Below are 16,510 nucleotides of genomic sequence, written 5' to 3'. Positions count from 1 at the left end.
CGCTCCGTCAAGCTGATATTGGTCCAGTACCTGAGCTTGAAATATAGTGATGTTAAAAGCTATTGATTTCACAGCATCATGCCAGACTTATTTTGCCCAGGAGGTAGAGTGTGAGGTGAAGACATACTACTGATGGTTTTTATCTGGGGGGACTTTGCATAGATTTGAAGAATGTGAAGGGAAAAACTAGTGTGAAAGGTGTTTCTATCTCAAAAAATTCCAAACAAACTTTTTCCACCTCTGGAAAAAAAGGGAGGAAATGTAAACTCAAGCAAATTCAGTCTGTTCCAAAGTTCGAGTAAATTATATCTTCCTTGTGGTCATTAATTTATTTTACAAGCGCCTGTGAGTATACATCATACTTTGGGAAAAATGTGCCGGGCTCCTTCAGCAGTTTTCAACTCATCTATTCTTTTTCATTGCAAATCAAAATAATTGAAAATAAGATTGGATTGCCCCCTATACTTCTTAACACTTGGTGTGGGACTTTCAGCTGTGTACTGATCGAAAATGGAAGGAGGGGATTAATGATTTCCTGCCTCCATTAATCTCTATCAAGCTGTGGCAGGCTTCTCAGTTGTCCCTCGGTAGTAGTAAATTGTCAACAGGACAGCAGAGAAGAGAGTCCTTCAGGTCCATTCACACCTCTATGCTGGGGTGCAGAGTGTATTAAATCACTGAAGTGGGAACTGTTCATTAAAGTGGTCTTGGGGTTCCTGGAAAACAGAAATGACTGATAAATGCATACTGGCTAGGATTAATCTGAACGTTTTGGTTGCACTAACAATAGAAAAGTATTCCTATAGAGTCTCATAGTGTATTATATAAAGCATTCGGACAACATGACAGCACACTAAGCTAGAGAAAGATGAGTTGAAATAAAATAATGACTGTGAGGTTGAAGCGCTGACCTTTAATTTTTCTTTAGTTTGACGACTACCACTGAATGGATCACTATGATATTTGGTAGAGATATCCACTGTCCCCAGAGGATGAGGCATAATGACTGTGATGATCCCCTGACCTTTCCTCTAGCTCCATCAGTAGAGTTTTTATTTATCCTGTGAAATAACTCAACATCTTCTGGATGTATTGGCACAAATTTCGGTATTCATAGTTTCCACAAAATATACTCTAATGACTTTGGTCATGTTACCTTCAAGATCATAGACTGTATAAATAGGAAGTGGACATAGTCCCTGTGACATCACCAATTAGTTTGTGAACTGCCGTTTTGAAGCCTTCAGTTCATTTTTTTGCCGTCGGCACTTGGCTTTTCGCAACCAGACGTGACACGACAGAGTGGAGCTAATATCAACCGAACGACAATTAACTTTCATGAGCTGAAAACACGATGTGAAAGGGTTCAAGATATAAGGCAAAAACACTGATGACACCCAGAGTGTACAACCCAGTGGTAGCGACCTGTCAATCCCAAGGTAGCCGCTCCCTAAACCGAAACCTGCTTTATTGTCTATTTTACTCTAAATGGGAGCATCATTTTAGAAATGAACATCATGCTGTATTGAGGAAGACTGTAAACTAGCAACGGAGACCATAAAAACATGTTTGCAATGTCATGTCAATAAAGCAAATGAGAAGTAGGATCATTTTTTCATACAACCAGACATATTTTCACAGCTAGAGGAGTCGCCCCCTACTCGCTATCAGTAAAAATGCAATTTAAAGCCTTACCACATCGGCGTCTCTTTTCAGACCAGAAGATTGCCTTCCCGCAGAATGGAAAATACTTCACCGATAGGAGGATGGGCGGCGGCTCCGGAAGATAGACCTGCAGTTAGCGGTTGTAGTAACTCACTATCAGCCAGCACAAACCCCAGCGCCGGGGGTTTGTTGACTGTAATAGATTGTATGGACCCAGTAGTAGAGATGAATTGCAGACCCCAATTTCTTTGGATCATGTGGCTACATGCTTTACAATGCACCTTTGAACTACAATTTGAAATGATGGAATTCAAGTAATTGAAGATTTTCATCACCTTCACCTGCATGACATCAGCAACAGATGTTGTAATAACTTACTTTATTAAAAACTGCATAAGAAGATGATCTAACAATATGGAGAAAACTGATAGTGCTGACAGAGATTTACCTTCTATTCAGCTAGTTTGTTATTTATGAATCATATTTCAAATAGAGGGCTGCTCTGTGCTAACATGAGGATGCCATACTTCAGTAAAGACACTGCTAGTGACCCTAGGATTTACAAGAGCAAGAGAATATAAGAAGATAAGATCAATACACGATTGTGAGTATTACCATCGATATTTACTGACATGTGCTTCGACTTGAAGTTGGTGACCTGACATGCTTTCTATGCAGAGCCTCTCGTGTCTTGGGTGGAAATGGTTTTAAGGTTATTTTTCTGAGCCAGTCTGATCATCATGTTCTCAAAAATGTCATGATGGGGTTGGCACACTGACTCACACAACCTGCAGATCTTGTATTTTAGTTGTATGGACTAGAGTTCCAAACCAAGCTGTGATAATGTATCTAAAAATGGTTTCTAGTACAAGAAGGCGAAAAAGCTGTGTCTGCTCACTGCCCAAAACTCCATGTCTATTAAGATGTACTGCAAGCAATATGCAAGACAAAGTCCACATGAGGTTTTCGTAAAATTGCGTATTATTTGAAGAATTCACTGACCCAAGCAAAACATTTATTGAATCTGATCTCGATTAGAGTCTTCTCCTCTCCATTAGGGTCTTCATATAATATTCAAAGAGGCATCACAGCTGTCCTTCAAAGAAGAAATCACTTTGAGGAAAGTCTTTCGACTTACTACGATCAAGATGAACCTAATGATGTGGAGTTCACTGCAGTGTTTACAACCCTGAGCTACTGTCAAAGTATAAATATAAGCACATGTCCTCGTCAAAGGTTGGAATAAGTATGCTTGGAAGGTTAATCAGTCGTTGTAGTGCAGGCGTTCAGTGGGTAATGCTACCAGACCAAGGCTGACCTGAGCAGTGCCGGCCTGTGTATATGTGGAGGCTGAAGGAGTGGAACGTAAGGGGATGCAGAATAAAAACAACATCTACGGTAAATCTTTCCTAAGCAAATAAATATTGAGAAAAGTGCTCGCATAATACATCACAGCGTTCGCAACATATTGAATTAATGATACCTCGCTTAAAGCAGAGGCTGTTTACAGAGTTCTGTTCTTGGACCACCTCGACTTCGGCTGATGTCACGCTCATCTTTTCATCTCATTTGGTTGTCTTATCCTGGAGGCAGAAAAAAAAGAAGATCCTGCTTATTATCATTATTATGAAACAGAATGTCAGATGAAGTTCTAGTTATCAATGGAGAGCGCAGTAAAAACAAGGCCACAGGATAATGAATAGGTCAACTTAAAGAAAATGTAGATTCTCCTCAGACTCGGCCTGCCAGTGTTTAACTCATTACATCCATCTTCGGGGTAAAGGAAATTTCAACCTTTCCCCTAATGCTAACGCTAATTATTTTCATTAGTAGTAATGCAGTGAAATCGTTGGCTCTAACAGCACATATTCTTCAAAATAAACTGCCATCAATATTCCTCTCAATATTCCTCCTCCTAACAAACACAGCTGGTAGCAGCTACAGTATGTATGAGAGTTGAGTATCAAGCCAAACAGCATCCAGAAATATCCACTGCGTTAAACATTTAGCCATTCCCTGTCCCACCAGTTATTTTTGCTAACCTAAACGTCTACGATGTGCTTTGTTTGACCATCAATATAGGAGTGAGTCACAGAGAATAGCATCCAGTGGGACAATAGTCTGGTCCCAGCAGCCCAAGGCAGAGCTCAATTATGGCGGTCTTTGTGTGAGTCCTCTTCCTTGAGTCTTGTATTGTATTTCTTCTCCGTACATAGCAAAATGAAGATGATAAATCCATCTTTTTGGACACCCGTGTCACTAATTTGTGCCTAGGGGTGCACAGGGTGATAACACTGGAACACAATGGGAGGCGAGAGAGCACATATTTGGCCCATCCTTATAATTGTCACACTTGGTAATGGTAGTTCTCAGCTATTGTGCCTCTTTGCTTACTTTGATGGAATTTTCTTTTCACTCTACGCCCTTTATCTTACAGGGAACTGATGGTGTGATAGAGAGCCCAATTTCTCCCACTAATCACATTATCATAGCACATTAATCAGTGGCAGCAGGGTGCATGTGTGAAGCTATTAGGCTGGTTTGGGTTGATTGGATGGGATTTTAGCCTCTTGGAAAGGGCTTGGTGTAAACTGGGGTGATGGGGCTCAGAAATCTGGATATGGTTATATGCTGATCAAATATGCACATCGACATACACTGAATAAAATTGTCCGGCACAGTAAATCAAAGTGTTGCCAGTGGAATGGATTGCATGGATTTTGGTGGATTTCTTTGGCAGTGAAAAGTAACTCAGAATATTAATTTAAATACTCTAATTAAAGTGGCTATAATAATGAATGATTATATTTTTTATAATAACACTGTAAATTACAATGTGAAAACAATGGTATGATGCAAAAGTTACTCGTAGTGATGAACCTACAGACAACTAACTTAGGTTTAAGTACAACGTTTAGAGTATTTTCCTATCATACAAGATATGAAAATACTCTAAACTTTCTTAGTTGCATAGGCCTATTCGTCAACTCTCTCCAGTACATTCATTTGCTTGCCATACTAGTTACTTTAGTCATGTGATGATTTGGGTGTTTATTCATTCTGTCTTGTCATTTGTTTATCATTGTTCTAACTCTGCTGCCGTTTCAGACCCAGCCACTCCCTCCAGCCAGCCTTCTGCCAATATCATCACCTCACCTGCTCTGCTCCACTCACCTGGTTGTCGTTCCCTCATCAGCTCCCTTGTGCATATATACCGGTTCACTTCCTTTGTTCTCTGCCAGATTGTCTTTGAGCTGGGTGCCATAGCTCTCCAGTGTTCTGAGAGACTGTTAGTTTATTTTATCCTGATCCTGTAGTGGGACCAAGCCTGGTTATTTAGATTCAGCCTCTGTTCGGCCCATTTTAGTCACTTTGTTGCCTGTCTGGATTTTGTATCCTTGTTATTTTTGTCAGTAAACACTCTTGCACTTCTACTTTTGCCTGCTGAGTCATGCATTTGGGTTCTATTCTGCCTTTTGTGAGCTTTGAAAAGTACAATGTCAAACATGTAGTGCGATAACAGAAATATATTATGACAAGTTTGAATGAGTGCAATAAACAACAGTAAAAGCTGATAAATGTTCCCACGGGCCTTAAAACCAAAACAAGTTAAACAATTGTACGAATCTCCTTACAGCTGCAGGGAGACGCTTTAAGTTCTGACAATATTTGTATTCAATTTTAGCATTGCTTAATGACAAACTTGAACGTATTTTGTATTCTATACCCTCCGATTACCATTTAATTCCTCACCACTGGATGTGTGCATGTTTTTCTTTGTGCCACAGTCTTGTCCTTTTTGTGTGTTTGAGGCCAGTACTGCAAATATGAAATATCTCTAGAAATGCGTATTATGTCTGTCTGAGTCAGCATTGCACCACATTTTGTGATGATCCCCCTCTAATCAGAAAGAGTTTGCGTGAGAGTGTGAGATCTGCATAAACAAACTGCCAGCGCCAGCTGTATTTCTCATGCATGGAAGCTGTCCTCTCCTCAAATCTCACACATGGAAAAATTTGATAATGAGGCACTATTTTCTATTCATGCTGTCATATACTTTATGTAAGTCCACCAGTATTCAATATTTTAGAGATCACATCTGAACAAGTTCCCATTTATCATCAGGTACACTGTGTTTGTTTTTTCCGCTGAGCAGACAAGCACAGGATACGAACCTCGTAAAGAAAGCATCAATCATGCAAATCCTCTCTGGGGACCAGCCTGTCTTTTAGCACACTCTGCTCACTCATAATCAATAACCCACCAATGAGTGCCACATCCTGTGACAGAAATCTCTTTTTTATATGAGTGTTGTATGGTAGCATCATGCTGACATTCTCTCTCGCATCAGCATCCATTTTTAATCATGGTATCTGGCCTCTCTGCTGCTCGTCAAGTGCATCAGCCTCCTGTCAGAGTTTGGGCTTGCAGAGAGGGTTGAGAGCTCTTACTGGCTGCTCTGTGGAAATAGATGTGCTGGAACAACTGCCTACCTCTCCTGGACCATCTGTGGAGTGGCAGTGCTAGGTGACTATTACATAAGGCATTCACAACAGGCCCTTTCTTTCCCACGTTATCTCGAAATGACTGTAAATGTGTTTTGTTATTCAGCGTCTAGCTCAAACTGTTCTCCTTTTTGGTTGATGTCTTGACTGTGGCAGACTTTGCATATTTACGGTTCAAGTTTTTACTTTATATAATATAGGTACGTTTACATTATTGTTGCAGTGTGGGGAATGACATCAGCTGACAGGAAGTAAACATGGACCCAAGCCAATGCAATTCTGTCTGTTAAGCTCATTTGAGCTGAGGGGAGCTACAGAGTTGTGTTGGAATTATCTTTAATTATCTGCTTTTAAGTATTTACTGTCATATTTCGTCTTCACTTTTGATAGAGGAAGCTGTTTCCCTCTGTCGGCTAAGCTAGCGGCTAAACACATGAAACTGATGTTGGTATTGTCATGTAACTCTCAGTAAGACAGCAAACAAGCAGATTTCCCAAATCACAAGAGTCATTTTTTGGATGTGATACACTTTAAAGCAAATTCTGTGAAGAAATTCAGTACAAGTCGTAACACGAGTCCCATATGTTCGTCATCAGCTATCACTGAGGCGATCCCAAATTATTTTGGTACTAAGTAGAATGAAGTGAGTCATTGCAGGGCGGTCATTAAGTTGAGAGTCAATTACTTATGTTTGTTTGTGAGTGGTCCCACAACCATAAAGGTTTACAGTTGGAGTGATCTCTCCAACTGACAATGTCTGTTGCCAACTGTTAAACATGGCGGTGGATCTGTAATGATACGGGGAGCCATCTAGTGAGTCATTTTTATATCATAATTACACTGCTTAGTTGTATATCAGCCGAGGAATATGAGGCCATTTTACACATACCAGTAGCACCCTAGGGTGCAAACACTTCCCTCGTGATGGTCCCATCTTTCAGAGGATAATGCTCCCATACAAACGGCAAAAGTGGTTTCCGGGAACGCCACAGTAATGGCTCTGGAGGGTTTTCTTCTTGATGAAAAGGTTCGGTATTCACTACACACAGTGCAGGATGTTGTGTGACAGCTGCACAAGGCAGACTAAAGCATTTCTGAAGGAAAATTGTATCCAATTCCCAACTGCTAATTTCTTATTTCATCAAGGCCAAATGTAAAATCACAAATTAAAGTAATCTAGTAACAAAAAAATTGTTAATACTAAATCCATACAAATTGTATCTACTTTAAGCCTATCTCAATTTACCGTCCTCTACTGCATTTTAACAGTATATTAACGTCTAGGTGGACCACCACAGTGTTTATTGATTCACTTTTTAAACTTATTACTCATTCAAACATTATTAAGGACATGGCTATAGGGAGCTAAAAACAAAGCTAAGGAAGTTAAAAAGTGCTCGCATCCCTGCTTGTTATGAATTATTTTGCCCGGAGCTGTTTCAGACTGACAGTTTACCAAGGAGTCGACTGGGAGAGAAGATTGTCACAAAACGGAGAGTGTAATTAAAAGAATGTCTGTCAAGCATTATAGGTGCCATCAGCTGAAGCAAGAGACAGCAGCGGGAGTCATGGAAACAGCTGATAGATGGAGACAGGCAGCATGAACGGGAAGATTAAGACAATGACCTGTCAAAGGGCTCTGGGGTGTTTGTGTTTCCTCTCTGGCTACATAGTGATGTCAACCTAGACAACCGCAGCAATTATGTGCAACCAACGGCCAAAAATCATCTTTTTTCTTTTACAAATTCCTTATGTTCTTTTACATTGAAGCTGCTTTGACATTTGACCTCACAACAACAGCCAGCTGCATCATCACAGCTTCGACAAAGGACCACGTACATATTGTAGATGCTCTTTCTGCTCCTTGGAAGCAACAGTGCTTGCCCACGTCTGTGTCAAAAAAACAAAAAAACATTTGTGATTCATCGATACATGAGATTAGACATACGAGGCTTCCACCCCTTAAAAATTAGCACTCATCTCCAAAACTAATGAAAACCTGAAGCTTCTCAATCCCTGCAATGGCAATTTGCATAATAATTACAACATGGCAAAGACAGTGGGGGAGGACAGCACAACAAACCCCTGCCGTCTAAATAAGTATAATTCAGCGTACAGTAAAAATAGCTGTGTCTTCTTCCTAATAGAGTCAGGCCTCCGTATTTTATCTCATTATTACACACACTGCAGCCATCCACGAGTGAATGAAGGGATGTTCATGTCACTATAGAGTTTACTTCAGAGATTTAGTGTTGCACTTACAGGTGCAAGGACAGATTTAAAAGGATCGTCAAAATCAAGCCAGAAACATCCTGACTTTTAATACAATGTTGCTCCAAAAATGCTGAATCCTACACTTCCCACATGCAAATGAATCATTATAAGACCATCGATGTATGGTCAAAAAAAAGCAACACGTATTCAAAACTGCTTCCAGTTGGTACTGCATGCTTGCTGCTAGCATCCAAGTCCAAGCTGAGATGACCTTGCTAAGAAACCCCCTGATGACGTTCAGTGTGTCCATTAAAGGCTGTTTCCAGCTGTTAAAGAATGGATTAAGGATGGGGACGTCATTTTCCTCCATAGTTTGCTACTGAGCTAAATTCATGGATTCTTGCTCAACAAGCTAATCTTCACAACAGACTTTTCACTTTTATGATTTTTTAAGCTAATGTTAGCTAAGGCTATAAAAGAACGTGAGTTTACAGAGCGAGGCTGTGAAGCCAAGCCAGTCACCATTATGACGTTTTCCTCATTTTGCCACTTGTTAGCAACCTCCTTTCTACGACACATAAAAAGCTTCAAAATTCACAAGAGTGGTATTTACTGACGTACTTTATGTCACAGAACAAAACGTTACAATCTCTTAAGCTTGGGTTAACCACAGACCTTATTTCAGGCATCTATACAAAAACCCAATCAAAAAATCCTTCTAAACGAGGTAACAGGAAGTAAAAAAATGCTAACTCATTTCGGTGTTGTAGGACTCATTCCTGTACTACTGCATACTGAATGTATACACACGGTGCTTTTGCTTTTTAATAATTGTAACAGTGAATACTGTACACTGTATGTATGTTTCCAAGACAAATTTTCTTCGGGACAATAAAGTCTATCTTATCTTAATAAAGACCGACTCTCCTCTAAAGGAACAGTGTTGTTCCTTAATTTCATTGTCTTCTGTCTCAGTCACCAGGAGATGCGGTGGTTAAACTGTGATCTGTAGGCTGTAGCTTCTATCTGAATTAGTTTGACATCCCAGATATAGCCTTCAAAAGATATTGTAGACCCTTCTCTCTGAAATCGCATTTTTGTTTTTCCAAAAATTTGATAACATTTCTCCAGGGAGTGCAGTTAGTGACAGTGTGGGCTCCATGGTCGTAGCTCGGTAACCAGCTTGGTGGTGACTTTTTTTACCGTGCTAAATGTAGATGACATGTTGTCAGGTCCACGTATTCTATAGCTGAGGTACAATAGAATCTGACAACAGAAAAATAAGATAGATAAAACATCAGCAGTAAATGTCAAATGTTGTCAGACTTAGCGAATCACAGAGAGTGATGGCTTCTTTCCAAGCTCACCATTGCCAGTACGGAAAATGTATTGTTTTAGAGACAGATGGAACAATTCACCCATCAGAGACTCAGAGGACCAGAAGTTTATCTGTAACAACCAGAGAAGCTCAATTCACTGTCACCATACAGTCTTTCTACCTTCCAATATAATCGAACAAATACAATACAACAAGCTCATATCTGTTTTCTGGTGGTTGCTAAAAGGCATTCTGGGTAAAAAAAAATCATGAACAGAAGCCAAACTAGAGGAGGCAGGTTGAGGGAAAGTGTATTGTCATAAACATAAATCACAACAGTATCAAAAGAAGGGTCAGCATACGAATATGAAACATGTCTTGTGTCATATATAGATCTACAAACAAAATGAAGTTAAAATCTTTCACTGACCACATGAAACAAACAACAAACCTTTCTTACAGTCAACTGGCATTAACTTAGATGACACCAGATGGGTTTTACATTAATTCGTGATGATCACCACCTATTTAACTGCACAGCAGGACAGAGCGACAGTCCAGCTGCATTTTCCTGTGGGTGCTGCGTTGGCAGTTAGACTTAATGTTCCAGCTCCACTGACACCTTGCTTCACACAGTCTCACCTCTTATCTCCCACTGAAAACCCTCCCGTCAATCATCACAAAAGGATGAGTAGCTGGGCGCTCAGCAGCCGCAGCCGATATAAACCCCCCCCCGTCATGCCTCCTGATCTAGGTTTCAGACGCTGTCTCTGTTGTACCAGATTTAAGCAAAGAAAACAACAGTTGTTAGTTATTCAGTGGGATTTGTCTAAATGCTTGTGTTTGATCCATGACTCAGCCGGTGTTATTGAGAGGAACGTGTATACATAGATCTGGCTTTAAAAAAAGTCCCAATTCCTAACATTTTTACAGAACGTATTTGAGGATCTGAAGATTTAATCTTGTGGTGAATGGACGAGCAAATTTCCTTCCTGGCATCAGTTTTTATTTTACTGCAATAAGCAGTGCATTTAAAAGTGACAGGGGAGTCACAGTTAGTCTGCAGCGCTATAGGATTTAGCAACCTTAATAAATGTATACTGTAAACATGATTTAAAGCTGCACTAATCATTTTTATTTTCTATTATTATTAATAACAATAGAGCAATGAATCCTTGAATGTGAAAGGTTGTTGCTCATAGTGACGAATCCAAAGAGAGTCACTATGAGCTTACTTACTGAGCTCTAAGGAGCGTTTTAGCCTTTTTTAGCTCGTCATTTTGGTTTTGGTGCACACAACTTTAATGTTTGGGTTCAGTCTCGCCGCTCTCGTCAACCTCATTTCCAGCAGCAATCAGCTGTTACAGCAATTTTTAGCATACATGGATGCTAATGCTAATGCTTGTCCCCATGCCCCCAAGTACCAATCAATGAATAAACAAATACAACACTAAAAAGTTGTAACGCTGCTTTAAACAACGATTATGTGTGTCTATTTGCATTTACAATGCATGTTGGCTGCACCGCTGGCCTAGACTCTTTACAGATTAGCTTTAGTTTCACAAAAGAATTCTTCGAGCCTCAAGTTGAAAACACTACAGTTTGAACTATAAAATGAGACTCAGACACAAGGGCTTTAACAATATCAACAGAGAGTTCAGCGCAGGTCTTGCTTTTCTGAATAGCTACAGTATGTAAAAATGATGAAATAGCCCGGTAATACTCCCAGCTGCAGCAGCTACTTTTTCATTAACTACACATTACTGTTTCCTACTCACCAACCAGCGCAGATATCACCAAGAAACGAATAATGGAGAGATGAACATTCAGTTGCTAGTTTATTAGGCACACCTTGCTAAAAACAAAAAGTCTCATTGTCTTACACACAATGACAGCCCTGCAATAAATCCTGGAGGTTATAATGTTGAGTCTACCTTGTCAGTCCTCATTTGGGTTTCCAACTGTGCACTTGCCGACTTTACTCAACTGTTTGAAAGCTGTCCTGCCACTTCCACCACTGATGCTCACAACTCTGTCTTAAACTGAGGTATGAGACAGTAAAGAATGATTTTACTGAGTCTAGACAAAGCAACAGGCATCCACACTTGGCAGTCCAGCCAGTTCCTCTTGTTAATTCAAAGATGCCTCGAGCGATTTGTGAATCTGGCTGCTTAGAGAGCACAGGGAGTTTGTGTTCATCTGCCTGCCTGCTTCTCTCTTACATAAGCCAACAAAAAAGAAAAAATCATTTCGAGAAGGAAAACAAAAAGTGTAACAATAATGCAATACCGTTCTCTACCTCCAGCTTGTTACAGCCTAGCAGAAGTGTCTCAGTCTCACTACACTTCAAATTGCTTGGTGAGAAGGAGAGCAATGTAATAGAGCTTTTTTTTTTGGTGCGCTGCTGATTGGAGTCCTAAGTTTGGCATTGTCCTTGTCTCAGAATATGAGGTCTGCTAGACGCAAGTTAATCTGACCATTTCAAAGGATACGGGTTTGCCATTGTGCTGCAGAAGTCCACGGCTGGTTCTTCTTTCCGAGAGGACAAATTCAGTTTCACCGGGGTCTCTGGATTCAAGCTCCCACGAGCTGGAAATCAAAGAGCTGGGAAACATACACTTTTCAGGGGAGGAAAATCTGTTCTGAGAGGGTTTGCTTTCAAAAGGTATCACACTGTAGATGTTGAATATGAGCAGCGGCTCGTTATTCACTGTATTTCTCTCTGCATCTTTCCAACAATGGGCTTTCTTTATTGATGATTTGGTGGGTGTTGAAATTGCGGCGGTCAAAATTTTTACTGTCACAATGAGTCACCTGTCCTTGCAGTTCCTGTCAGCCCTGCTAAGCATTTTAGCGCCTCTCAACAGGTTCTTTAGTTTTTTACGGCCCACAACTGTTTTTCATCAGTCTCATCTCCGTCATTCAACGGAAGCAGGGACCAGTTTGATCAACAGAGCCCCGAATAACTGACAGAGTTAGCAACTAGCTAGTAAACACAGTGGCGCATTTAGCAGCTAAAGAGCCTGTCGAGTTCCTCAACCAAAAGCCAATATTAAGTGCAAAACACTGAAACAGTTATGACGGACGGAGAGAAAGCAATCTCTCAGTTGTTATTATAACTCATGCCATGCATGTTTAATTTTGAAGATAGACTACTTAACTCTAAAATATTCTAACTGAAAAAATGAGTCTTATTAGCATAATGAGTCTTTCAGTAATAATTCAAGCGCTAAACTGGAGAAAGCTGAACTTCATTATTTGCAGACAGTATTATTGTAAATTATCCCAAAAAGGTTTTTATGTTTGGAAACTATGAGTGGTGCTTTATGCACGTTAAAATATTTCATATAATGAGGCGTGGAAACATAAAGGACTTTCTATCGGAATTAACTAAAACCTTAATATATTCAGTGCCAATCTGGCGCTGATGTGTCAGTCTGAAAAAACTTTTTTGCTCAGTATAACAGCATGTGGTTACAGCTCATCTAGCATGCCATTGCACAACACTGAAGCGTGTGCCCTATATTCAGTAATGATTACTGTAAATGTGGATGCTTAGTGCAGACTAATGTAAGACAATCTGGTTCATTAACCACAAGTGAAAATGAGACTTTATTTCGTGACGCTGCTAGACAGACAAAAAGCTAATCGGTTGCACCGTGAAATGACATTTCTATGAGAAGCTGATAAATCCAATCAGAAGGTTCCGTGCAGAAAACCCATGAGAATCAGTCCCTGGCTTCGTCGTTGCAATACTGCAGGACGGACTGGCAGATGAGATCCTGGGAGGCGATGTGCCGCTTGTCCCCTGTCGCCACAGGACGGATTCGTGGAAGACATCTCCCGAATAGCTTTGGACATTTGGGTGTCTCAGTTCCCAGAGGGCTTTGCTTCCTGGAAACTGTCTGCAAATGTGAAATGTCTTCTCAACATATTCTTTATAACCTGTTCATTGATTCCTGACTTTATTGGTTTCTATCTATCTGTCGTTCCTTATCATTGATGATCTTCTGCCTATTAAGAAGGACAAGGAGAATGCTGATATTAATCATATTTTATTAAACAATTCTCAGACTATTTTCATGGTATTTCATTGGTCTCTTTTATTTAAAAAAAATAACGCTTATATGGAAAATTCACACGTTTTTGGATCAAATTAATTAATCTTGTTTTGGGGCCCAGAAGATGGTGATGAGAGAAGTTTTTTTTTTTCTTGTGTTCTAATTCAACAGTTGTTATCATATACATAGTATATGTATGTCAATCATAGTTAATAATATGAAAGACATGCTGGCCAAGGCTTTCAGTACAATTCTAGACCCCATATGTTACATTCAGTGCATTTCAGCATCTGTTTGTGTTTTTCATATCCAGACAAATTGATTGTTTACAATAAATATGTTCTTAATAAAACCCTCACAGGTCTCTTAGGTCAGCCATATGTGACGAAAACAACCCTTCACATTGTGACAATGTGCCGTGCAAACACTCCCTTTTACTGTAACTTTTAGCTGCCGAGGTGATCATTTTATCTGCTTACACACTCAGTGTTGTGCCTTTGCATCGCCTTCTGCACGAACAGAGCCCACACAACCAGCTTGTAGTGAGACTAATGAATGAATTACAGAGAAACCCACGATGAGCAGCTTGCACAATATTAAATAGAAAATACATTTCTCACTGAAACAACTAATCAAATTAACATTCATGAATGCTGTTTGTCCAGTGAACCCTTTTCCCCTGTGATGATTTTTCTTTTACATCCACAGGAAATGCCATAATGTGACCAGCGTACTGGTTTTTCATTTTCAGCACCACGGACAGCTCCACATCTCTTGACTGTATGGTGATGAACAAAACGGAGGAAGAGAACAAACTGCTCTATCTCATTTGTATATTGCAACTCAACCTGCTCCCTGTGCTTCCACAAGGCGTTGTTGTTCTCCATCCATCCATCCATTTTCCTCCGCTTATCCGGGGTCGGGTCGCGGTGGCAACAGGCCAAGCAGGCTGACCCAGACTTCCCTCTCACTGGCAACATGTTCCAGCTCATTCTGGGGGAGCCCGAGGCGTTCCCAGGCCAGCTGGGAGATGTAATCCCTCCAGCGTGTTCTGGGTCTTCCCCGGGGTCTTTCCCAGTTGGACGTGCCTGGAAAACCTCCAGTGGGAGGCGTCCAGGAGGCATCCTAATTAGATGCCCGAACCACCTCAGCTGACTCCTTTCGACGCGAAGGAGTAGCGGCTCGACTCCAAGTTCCCTCCTGATGACCGAGCTCCTTACCCTATCTCTAAGGCTGAGCCCGGCCACCCTACGGAGGAAGCTCATTTCGGCCGCTTGTAGCCGCGACCTTGTCCTTTCGGTCACGACCCAGAGTTCGTGACCATAGGTGAGGGTAGGAACGTAGACCGAGTGGTAAATTGAGAGCTTTGCCTTCCGGCTCAGCTCCCTCTTCACCAAGACGGTCCGGTGCAGCGCCTGCTTTACTGCTGCAGCCGCACCGATCCGTCTGTCGATCTCCCGCTCCATCTTACCCTCACTCGTGAACAAGACCCCGAGATACTTGAACTCCTTCGCTTGAGGTAGGCACTCCGTCCCCACCTGGAGGGAGCAATCCACCGTTGTTGTTCTCCTCATGAGCCAATTAAAACTCTACCTTTATCCCAGCCAGTAAACTCAACCCTTTTCACCAGCTGCTGTGTTTACTCACATAGCAAACTCCATATTACATTTGCAGTTTTTAGTAGATACATTCTCTCATATTCCTATGTATTCCAAAGTCAAAAATGACTTTAAAGATGTTGAGTTAGATTCACCAGGACACACAGTGGAAAGAGCAAGATAACAGAACAATAAAAAAAGGAAATACAATGCAGCTTTGTATTCTTATAGACTCAGCGGCAAAACAGAGGGATTTTCTCTCAATGTTTATCTTCAAACATTGACCTTTTAATCTCAGTTATATTCTGCTTTCAGATAAAGTTCACTAATGTTGTGCTTCCATCACACAAACATGCTGCATATTTTGGTTGCATTATATGTATATTCACCTTTTTTGTTGTTTGAAGAATGCTTCCAACGTGTGTCTCTCTCTCTCTAAATCTTTACAGTATAACTGTTCTAAACATGCTTGGCTGTCCATACCAGCGTGCTTCCAGTGTGCTTCCAGCTGGATCAAGTCAAATTACGTCCAAACAAGGCGGAAACTTTTCGTATACTATGCATCTTGGTATGGTCACATTCACTGTATGCAGTGTCACAACATGATTGTATTAGATGACAGCTTTAGCACAGAGTAATTCTACATGTTGTCACTGTCATAAAACCAATTTAGTCATGTCGTCAGGGGCTGAGGCATAGACCGTAAATCATTTTACTTCCTCTGAAAGCCTCTGATTACTGAGATACAGCTTGGGATTGGGAGACGCATCCAAGTGTGACAGACTGTTTCAGAAAAACAAACCGGCACCAATTTAAAACCACAATTTGTAGGTATATCAGTTCCATAGCTATGTATTTGATTCTATAATTTCTTAACTTACTGAATGAACTTCTATTGGTGATCATATGGTGGCCTTTAATGGACACATTTAAAGCCACACATTGACAATATATTGACTGCACGGTAACGTAGAACAACTGTAATGTCTGGCAAATAGTTCCCACTGGGTGAACAACAACTAATACATATGTATGTAACAATTCTGGTTCTTCGTTTGCCAAGTATTCTGAGTGTAAATCAAAGGCTGTGTTTAACCCGACATGTACAGTAAAATCACCAAAAAACACTTGGATACATAACTGTACTTC

This window comes from Anarhichas minor, unplaced genomic scaffold (genome assembly GCF_050575085.1).
Source record: "Anarhichas minor isolate MPS153535 unplaced genomic scaffold, ASM5057508v1 ptg000021l, whole genome shotgun sequence".
Classification (NCBI taxonomy): Eukaryota; Metazoa; Chordata; class Actinopteri; order Perciformes; family Anarhichadidae; genus Anarhichas; species Anarhichas minor.
Note: the sequence above shows the minus strand (reverse complement) of the source record.